Source organism: Amblyomma americanum, chromosome 6, assembly GCF_052857255.1.
Source record: "Amblyomma americanum isolate KBUSLIRL-KWMA chromosome 6, ASM5285725v1, whole genome shotgun sequence".
In the NCBI taxonomy this organism is placed as follows: Eukaryota; Metazoa; Arthropoda; class Arachnida; order Ixodida; family Ixodidae; genus Amblyomma; species Amblyomma americanum.
This window is the reverse complement of record NC_135502.1, coordinates 119,378,207-119,388,767: the sequence shown is the minus strand read 5'-3', so window position 1 is coordinate 119,388,767 and position 10,561 is coordinate 119,378,207. Positions and strand designations below refer to the sequence as shown.

The following is a 10,561-nucleotide window of genomic DNA, read 5'->3' as shown; positions in this document are numbered from 1 at the left end:
ACAAAAACTCGCCCTTAAATTATCGACCCATTTCCCTAACAAGCATTCCTTGTAAAATCATGGAGCATGTAATTTATTCTCAAGTCATGAACTTTCTCGATTCCAACAATTTCTTTCATTCATCACAACATGGCTTCCGTAAAAACCTTTCCTGTGAGACACAACTGGCTACATTTGTTCATGACTTACATGCTAACCTTGACTGCAACCAACAGATTGATGCTATTTTTTTAGATTACGCAAAAGCCTTTGACAAAGTACCACACCAGAGATTACTACTTAAGCTCTCTTACCTAAATATTCACCCTAGCATTCTAAACTCTATTAAGGAATTTTTAACAAATTGAACCCAATTAGTCATAGTTAATAACGAATTTTCTTATTACATTCCAGTAACCTCAGGCGTCCCCCAAGGATCAGTGCTCGGACCGTTATTATTCTTAATATACATTAATGACTTGCCCCTCCACGTATCATGTCACATTCGTATGTTCGCAGATGATTGCGTCATTTATCGTACTATTAATAACTCTTCCCACCAAGAAGCCCTCCATACTGACCTAACTAACGTTCAGAAATGGAGCGACCTGTGGATGATGACACTTAACCCTCAGAAATGCAAGATTGTATCCTTCACCCGTCGCACTAAACCATTTATTTTTTCGTACAATATAGCTCAAATCCCAATAGAAGCAGTTAACTCATTTAAGTACTTAGGAGTCACGCTATCTCATGATTTATCTTGGCGCACACATATTTCTAATGTAATATCATCCGCGAATAAAACACTAGGCTTTTTGAAACGCCACTTACGTCACGCTCCCCAACAAGTTAAACTCCTGGCTTACCAATCGCTAATCAGACCGAAACTAGAATATGCATCCCCCATATGGAATCCACATCAAATATACCTCATAAATGCCCTCGAATCCGTCCAGAACCGTGCCACTAGATTCATCCACAATACCTATTCATACCAAGTCAGCGTGTCGTCTTTAAAAGCAGAATCCGCCTTATCAACCCTTGTTATTCGTCGCCGCATTGCCAGCCTAAAGCTGTTTCATAAGTTCTTTTACAGCACCCACGGTTACGCAGGCTATATCACATCACCAGCTCGCATATCGCATCGCACTGGTCACATTCTTCAAGTTGCCCGGCCTCGGACCCATACGACCACGTTCGCTGCCTCCTTCTTCCCCCGAGCAGCATTAGATTGGAACGGCCGTTCCCACAGCATCGCCGCTATCACCTGCCCATCCAACTTTTCCAAAGCACTAACAGATCATATTGTATGTTGAACCCACATGGCAACCATTGTACTTATTTTTTTTTGTATAATCCACCCCTTATGTAATACCCCCACGGGGGTCCTTAAGGTAATAAACTGAACTGAACTGAATCAATGTGTGAGAAACCTCAAAAGGTGCTTGAAATAAAAGCCTTCCAGCTTCGGTATGTACTCGGCTAGGAAGCCATCATCTCTCTTCACAGTGACTGTTATGCTGTGCTGTGGTGAGTAAACAAAAAAAAGGGCATGATCTAGATTCAAAATGTACAGCATCACCATCACTTGCGTATAGTAGGCATGTCCTTTCTTAAGCATCAAATGCCCATTGCTGTACTCAATATATGGGGCAAAGCTGATCTCATGCTCATAGTCAATCAAACGGTCGTTTTCTTTCAGCGAGAAAGGGCACTTGATTTCGACGAGGCATTTGTTTCCATTGGCTACGTGGATTCCATCAGGGCTGCAACATAGCCATGGTTGCTCCGGATGTATTATAAGCCCAACCTGTAAATGATATATATAAATATTGCCTAAAAATGTTACATGAAAAACACCTATACATTACCTCATAGATTGGACTTCCAAGAGCCATTGACAATTCTCTTCTGGCTTCAGCTTCTGTCATTTTGCCTTGAATACAACAAAACCATGCAATATATTAGAATAAAACTAACGATTTGCTTTATGAAATCATTCCAGCATTACAATTTAAACAGCACAAAATATAGTTTAACACAAACTGAGAGAGGACATCATGCATGCACAATTTTCTTGTATGCAGCTCATGCTGGTTAGCACCGAGTGCAAAGCATTCTACCGTATGAGGTGGCCGCAGTTGAGAAGAACCTTGGTCTTGCCAGAGATTTCGCCAGGCTTTCAAAGTTCGATGTGCGGGTTTTAATTCTGTGCGCGCTAGTACTTGTCACCCGAACGCGTCGTTCTTGATGCCACCTGTGGCGAAATGTGAATCGATCATTGACAAAAACAAAAAAGGGTAAAACTGGCCGGGAAAAAAGTGGGAAAACTTCCGCTCACAAACCTTGCCGATGCTGCCTGACCTCTCGTCATTAGAGCGATTTCGGTGATCTCGTCAGCATTTTTCCTGACTGCCTTATCAAAAAAGGCTTTATCCTTTTCGGAAAGGTGCATCTCGCATCTTTTCAGCCTCAGCGGCCACACAGAAACGACTTCCATAGCAGTAAAAAGCTTCCTTTTACGGGCCAAGCCACTGCCCAAACATTCTCTGATGAGCTCAGCTTCAACAGCTGTACGCTCAGAAGGGAGCGCAACAGCACACTTCTCTTCCTCTGAGCGCGCCACTCTTTCCTCCAGGGCAGGCACAAGAGTACAGTTCACTTGGGGAAATTTCCCGAGTGTGGTATTTGGGCACAAAGCCCCAAGAACTGGAACCGGCAGGGGACGACCTACAGGAATAATGAAAATAAAAACATACCGCCTCACGAAAGCAAGCAGTCGTGCCTGAAAGTAATCTTACTTGTGAATAGCTCCCGCACAGATTTTTTTGTGTCTAGCGTAGGGCGAGCGGTAGGCTTCCGCCAAGTACAAGGCAGGTCTGTGCACGACACGTGCTTGTAGTTGTTGACGAGCACAGCTAACGCGGCTCCGTGCTTACACCAGCCCCGGCAACCAGCCTTGCAACTGCAGCTGGCATCCACTATACATCTGGGGTTTGCGGACAACTGAAGAACAAACTTGCATATTAATAAAAATAACAGCTGTACACAAAAATTAAATTTACCTGCAGCCGGACTTCGTACTCCGCAGTCTTCATTTGCGCCGCGCATTTCCCGATTACCTCGGATGGCGTCGCTGAGGCCACGATCTCCTCCCTCACAGCATATACGTGATTGCTGTCATAAAGGTGGCGACCACGCACCAAACTGCTTGTTTTAAAGTATGCGTCTACGTTTTCAATTTTTTTAAACCCGCAGTATAAAACTCGCGCCTCGCCTTTCGCAGCCATCGCGTATCTGGCTCGGAGAGCTGGACTTACGAGTAACGCCTGATCCGCCCGTCGGTGGCGCTCATTGTACCGGAGCAGTGGCGCCACCATACCAGCGCAAGAGGCCCATACCCTGGTGCTTCTTTGTGCGGACGGAAAGAATTTCGAGGCGTGAAGAAAAGAGGTTGAGGGACGCTGAACGGACAACTTAAACCGCGAAGAGAAGTTCTGGGAACCTGGAAGAGCTGCAAGCCATGAAGAAAAGCCCCCGAGAGCGCCGCTGTACTCCGACTGCCGTTAACCGGACCCTGCTTCCAACACGTGCTCGAGCGCCCGTGAGCTGGCGCCGATGTATTTGGACGGCGTCTCCAGCAGTGGGCATACGTAGACCGGTTCTGTCGTATGTTAAGAGCGCCGACTTTGGGCGCGTGCACCCAAAAACGGCCCTTGGAGCACACTTGCAGAATATCGAGCGTGCGCTACAGTTTGCCAGCCAAAAACCCTCATTTACAGACGGCAATCTCGCATTCTTGTACGAAAAATGAGTTTGGAGAGGTCCCTTTATCTGTATGAGAGAGTAGACGTTGAAAGGATGTGAAGAGCGGGTCGAGATAAGTACTAGTCAAGAGAATTCGGTCATTCTAGCTCTTAGAGGTGGCGTGGTGGTAGTACGGTAGTGCGGACGAGGCGGTGATGGCGCCGATGCCATAGCGTGAGTCTTTATGGAAGCAAAGCGGCTTCTTTAAAAATCACACCAAAGGTGTCACAACGTAGAGTCTAGATAAGTAGCAGTAAATGATTCTTGGTCATTAATACGATCCTATGCTTGAGTTTGGCTGCTTTACAGGCTAGAAATAAATCTTTATCGATATTCGCATGGAATCGCTAGTTCGCAAGTGCCGCGCGCGCAAAAACCGCGTCGGTGAAACTTGCGAACTTTGCATGGTGAAGTGCGATGAACACTTTGAAGCGTAATTATTTTGCGCGTTCACTTTCTTTTTCTTTCGGCACTTATCCGAAAGCGTAAATAAACTACTTTAATGACCCAGACAGTCTAAAGCTATGTTTCGTGCCTACACGAGTGAGGCCCTTACCCGCGTAAATGCGGTATGTGTATTTATTGTGTGCTGGCCTTATAAGGATACCATTGAAAAAAAAAAATCAGCAGTTGGTAACAATGGCCATTCCGCAGCGTAATATTACAGCAGTGATCAAAATCAACTTTTTAATGTTGGACTGCATCAAACAGCCAGAAACATCAAAATCCTTGAGCCTACAATTTCGACGTTGATTGACTGCTTGTTTAGGTGAACCGAAAAGTTTTACAAGTGGTCTACATTTTCTCGCGGAGGAATTCTGTTCGGTGGCCCTGAATGTGCGCGTAGCTTTACTGCAGACTAATTTCCGACTATATATAGTCCGTCTGCAGCGTACGTTGGTCGCATATATGCGGTAAAAGAAGAGGCAACGTAGCTGTTGTTTGAAGCGGCAGGCAGGGGGTCATTCGAGCTTTATAGTACAGTCGAAGTTAGCGCTGAAAATGTGTTTTTGACTGGCGGGGGAAAACGCTGTGATCGAGTAAGCAGACGACGGTTGCCAAGAAGCGTTCACAATTATACAACCACTTTACGCATTATATCCGAGAAATATATGTACATTGTGAAGTTCTTGCCATTCATGTCGCTCTTTAGCAGTCACGTCGTGGCCAGAAAGCCGTGTTTAATCTAGAACGGACTGAAGCTCGATGAAAAATGTGTTTGCTGCTAACGCCCACCTTAAAATATTACCATATACACCATACTATAGCTAAGTGTTCAAGCACTGCACTGCTTTCATGCAGCTGTAATAGGCTATGTTGGCAGCATGAACAAAACTCCGAACAGGAATGCGTTGACGACATGGTGTCGTGGTGGTGTTGACGACATGGTGTTAATCAGCAACGAGTATGTTGCTGATTAACAGACGGGTCATTAGGCTGAAACTCGTTACCAACCTGCAGAATGAACTTAATCACTGCTTTTTGAACACATTACATGTTGGCAGAAACAACATGTTTGCTATTTGGACTGTTCGCAAATTGTAGAATAACAGAATATGCTCATTTTTGACCCGTATCTTAGGCTCCAAACCACTGCGAGTGCACGCGCCGCGCAGAGTGATCACCGGCTCGCCCCTTCAGGAAGAGCCCGCTTTGCGCCCCCACCGTCGCTGAAACGATCGAAAACATCATTGTAACCTTTCGACAACTTCTTTTTTACAGCTGGTGGCGACCGTCGGGGCTTCATGTTCCCGCAGGATAGGAGGCAGCCCCCCTCACCTTTTCGAAACAGAATACAGTGGAGGACGACTGACTCAACTCTCCTCATTCTAACCCCGTTAGTCAGCAGAGCAGGAAGTGAAAACGCGGTTTGCTAACGTGGGTTGTTGGAAGAAACCTTCCTTTAAGCCAGCAATTCTGCAAGTTGTCCATTCACTTCTGAGAAAATGAATGCTGCACATCAAGAGCACCCTGTCAATAGTTGTTTGTGTTTTGTTGGCCTAGGGTGCAGTGAAGCGAGGCAAAGATCATGTGAACCAGCTGTCTTTGAAAAGGAGTTGATTGGTTGGTGTTTCGGGAAAGGAAATGGCGCAGTATCTGTCTCGCATATCGGCGGACACCTGAACCGCGCCCTAAGGGAAGGGGTAAAGGAGGAAGTGAAAGAAGAAAGGAAGAAAGAGGTGCCGTAGTGGAGGGCTCCGGAATAATTTCGACCACCTGGGGATCTTTAACGTGCGCTGACATCGCACAGCACACGGGCGCCTTAGCGTTTTTCCTCCATAAAAAAGAGTTGTCCGCATTTTCAGTGCACGCGCTCACGCTTCCCCGCTGAGAGGTTTACGAGCATAGTGACATCACGAGTAAAAGAATAGTGACGCCATGCGTACTCAAAGCAATATGAAAATAAATGGCAATAAAGAATGAGATATCTGGCGTTTTGCGGTGGTAACCGTGTCTCGTGATTTTTGTGCTCTACTTTGCGTTTTTTTTTAATTTTGATATGGTGGCATTGGAGACTCAATGCACCGTGCTCGACGCTTTTCGTCGCCAGAAAATCTCTGGAGAAATGGACAGTTTGTTGCATTCTATTCGTTTCTTGCCACACAAGACGAAAACACGTGGTTTTTGAAGCTTTCACCAATTATGTGGTCGCGGAAATGTCTCGCGCGTTCACAATGGTCGGTTTTATTTCGTACAGTACACAGGCCATAACAACACAGTGCACTCACGTTGCATGACAAGGAACGAAGTAAAGGATCTAAAGCCCCACCTCGATAGACACATCCTACGCGTACCGGCGGAGCGCCTACGCGCACGGGCGTACGCTGGATCGTGTCTGCGCATGCGCTGCATAAATATCTGTACATGTCAGATATCCGCGCCTGAGCGCGGGCGCCTGCGCGCGCATCCGAAGCGGGGTCCGGTTTACAACATTAGGAAAACCGCGGGGGTTCTCGGGGACTCTTTTCTTCATGGCTTGAAGCCCTTTCAGTTTCCTGGAACTTTCCTTCGCGGTTTAAGTGGTCCTTTCAGCTCCCCCCAAATCCCCTTTCTTCACGCTTGAAATTATTTCAGTCGGCTCGTGGGGGAACGCGCCAGCACTAAAGAGCATGGAGGTAATGCCTTTTTTCGACGCTCGTCGCGGCGCGGGGCTGGGCGCGCAGGCGCTCTGCCGTACGCCTAGGCTGTGCCCATCGAGTTGGGGCTTAAGGAAAACATTTCGAACGCGCTGCCTTTTTCAGTGAGTGAGCAGATGAGAGCCACGGCCACTCGGTGATGCGGTTCCATCGAGTGGCCGCATTGGTACCAACCATTGCCTCCACAAGCTGGTAGAACAGCGGGCTAACGGGGTCGCATTTTTCATTGCAGCACTGAGGCTTCAGTTTTGGATTTCGACGTGGCCCCTTTGTATGTCTGAAATTTACTTGACCTGAAATAAAATAATCGAAAATGTTTTACGGCCGCGAGTGAGTTTCGAACCCGAGGCGGCGAGAACGCATACGTTTTGCTGGTTACTTCGTTAAGCGTGGCCCGCATGGAGCGTTTTTCCGGGCGATTCGCCGGCGTCGGCGGCAGCGGATCGCTTTTTTGCCGCCGTCGACTGCCACACCGCCGCAGCCGATCATTCTGCGTCATAAAATACTAGTCTCTTGCGCTGTATTTTGGATATCGTCGTCTTCATCAGCTGCATCTATGCGCAACGGAACCGAACACTGAAACAGCACTGAAAACCGAAGTGCTAGCACTCCTAGTTGCAACTGGCGTAACCACGCTAACTCGTTCGAAATTGATTTTGGTGGCACTGTCTACCTGTGCCATGCGCTGTGCTTTTAACAAGGCTGGTGGAATTCCTTAGTTTGACGGAAGGCAGTAAAGAATCTTCTGCACAAATTCTGATGTCTTTTTTGGGAGATTTTTGTCTGCGTGTGGAGAAACCCTTTGTCAGGACTGACACATTAGCGGTTGTAAGCTTTTTTTTTGTGACAGCCTGGAGGCAAGAGTGCGTCCATGACCTTTCCGGGCCGTTTTCGCAGAGGCGCCGACAATGTCGTGCAGCTCGTGCTTCGCACCATAGGGAACAGAAACATAGCGCATCCAAAAAGCAACCATGGACTGCGCTCCACGATTCGAGGAAAAGTAAAAGGAGAAAAAACAAGAAAGGCAGGCAAAGGCACAGCAGGAGACCCCTCCCCACTGTCCTTTTCTTCCTCCCTCTTACCACCCTGCTACCGGCTGCCCGTGTAGCTCTTGAAAAAGAATTTCTCCGTATCTATGCACCTGCTCAAATCATCCTTGGCCCTTTCCGTTACCGCCTCTCCACGTTCTTCATCCGTTTGATGCTGCGTGTTGTGCGTCTTGTTCCCGTAGCCTTTTTGGGAGGAACAGTGCTGAAAATTGTGCCCTAAGGGTAGGGTGGAATTCAAGCAAGTTTTGGTTAAGACGATTCCCAATTCTTGCATATTTGTTTTAAAATCAGCGACAACAGCAATGACACGTCGCTTTGAGCATGCGGCTCGAGGACGGTGTGTGATTCGTTCCGCAGTGTCGCCGTGTACCCACTGATTTCCAATGGGTAGAAGTTTTCTCGAAGCCTGGCGCTTGGTTTATTTGAGTTGAAGTGCTCGGAAAATGGTCTTCCACCTAACATTGTGTTGAAGAAAACACTTCAACCCATTGCGCTTGGTGCGAGGTTGCCAGTGCGCCATTAAAACTCTTCATCAGCAAAAGAAAACATTTCTAGGCAATGGATACCCAAGATTCTTCACTCGATGTATCATCTAAAACTGAAAAGGATGCAACGAAAACAACTCGATATGCTTATGCTAAGGACACGCTGGTGGCAAAAACGCGTATGCAGTTAGTACGTAAAGGGTGTCTGCGAAACCTTGGCCAGTGTTCTCAGAAAGGAAGGGATGCAAACTACACACAAGCCGGACATCATTATCGGAGGCCTCCTGTGCCACTTCAAAGACAGTCATCCCATCCCAAAAAAAGCCTAGAGGCGCCAACTCGAATGGCCCTTCCTGGGCGCACGCGCTCAGCTTCCGCGCTCTTAGCGTAAGCCGAAACCGGTCTGCGCATGCGCACTGCAGGAGACGCCAGCAAGCCTAGGTGAGGCGTCCGTGCTAGATGTCGGCATCATCGCGCGGGCGCTTGTGTACGCGTTGGAAGGGGGGCCCGGTTTATAACAATGGAAGGATCGCCGGGCTCTCGGTGGCTCTTTTCTTCATGGCTTCAAGCTATTTCAGGTTCCCCGAACTTTTCTTCGCGGTTTAAGTTGTTCTTTCATCGGCCCCCAACCCCTTCTCTCCACGGCTTGAAATTCTCTCCGTCCGCTCGACAGGGGAAGGGAGCCAGCACCAGGAACATGGAGATACATGGCACATTTAAAAGTCGCTGGATCGTTCCGTGGAAACGGCTCCCTCTTCTGACTCCCGCGGTTTGTGCGCTTAAAAAGCCTCGCTAACTCCCCGGGAATCACACATCCAAGAAGTAGTAGTTTGCCAACAGCTTCAGAGGCAACAACAACTGACGAGAATACAAAAAGGAAGCTAAAAATGTTGCCGGCCCAGCGATTGCTATCTAATCCCTCAAGCACTGGAGCTGCAACCGGTGGAATTAAAAGCAAAGAGAGAGGAGAGCGCAGAAAAAAAAACGAGGGTAGGTTGGAACTTATGCAAAAAAAAAATATGTTCGTGCCACTCGTGAGAAAGTGCTTATGGGTATTGTTGCACATATTCGCAACACGGTAAATTCACTGCATATTCAGGGCCGCGAGCATGTAGCGTCCTGTCGCTAATGAATCGCGCTAGCGGTGCATTGCACAAACGGGTTGGGTGGAGCGCCGAGTCACCGCACTGGAGAAAACCAGTAATCTTTTAAACATCGTGTTATCCGACAATAACTTCTGTTCATTTCTTAGCAGATTTAAATTATAATCAACAACATTTAACTAGAGTTTGACTCTTGATTGCTGCTCTGGGTAACGGCGTAGTTACTGGCTTGCCGAACTGATGGCACACTCTTCAGAATAGTTCCCAGCATGCCACTGTATGAAGTCTTCGTTAGCGGTTGATCCTTCGCGTACATCTTTGACAGAATTGCCGAAACTAACATCGATTACAGCAATGGTAAACCCCTTCTCGACGGCGAACGATCGAATCGTGAGAAGCACTTTACCAACCTAGACAAAAATGTGAACTACCACACTACTAATTGTTACATTGGACAAATAACCTACTGGCATGAAGCGCAGCATCAGGTTTGCCGCCTCTTATGTGCAACACATGCAACATTCACTTCAACGCATCCTTGCTGCACTTGCACCACATCGACAAAATATTGGAAGAGCTTTCTGCTATTGAGGCTAATAACATGAGTGTTGAAATGTAGACATTAAGACACGATTTTACAATTTTGAATGCACAGTGCAAGAACCATATACAAGTATCGGTGAGTGAGCTCTAAGTATGAGCGTCCGGGAATTACAAATTTCACTTCTTGAACGAAAGTACCTAGAAGCTTCATTGCTTTGCACTGTTATTGCGTACGCAATTCCACTATCACCTATGCCGGTGTGGTCACTGTACGCGCTTAATGAAAAATGTACCTCTCAAGCAAAAGAGTCTTCTTATAATTTCCTCTATATACCTCACAGAAGGCACACGCTTTCTTGTAGCATTTTATGTACCAGCCCATGGCCATATCCTCCCTCCGATGGGGGCACTTTTGATAAAACAACGCATTCGTACGGCAGGCTCAACCTCCTAAA

General features: G+C 47.1%; 1 long non-coding RNA gene across 1 annotated transcript; it reads right to left on the bottom strand.

The window, feature by feature from the left end:
• Positions 1–397: 397 nt before the first annotated feature.
• LOC144094967 (uncharacterized) lies at positions 398–2,741 on the bottom strand. The gene is made up of 3 exons (XR_013306636.1): positions 2,106–2,741; positions 1,854–1,918; positions 398–1,507 (listed from the first exon to the last, which is right to left on the bottom strand). It is a non-coding gene; the product is annotated as an uncharacterized LOC144094967 (long non-coding RNA).
• Positions 2,742–10,561: the final 7,820 nt, after the last annotated feature.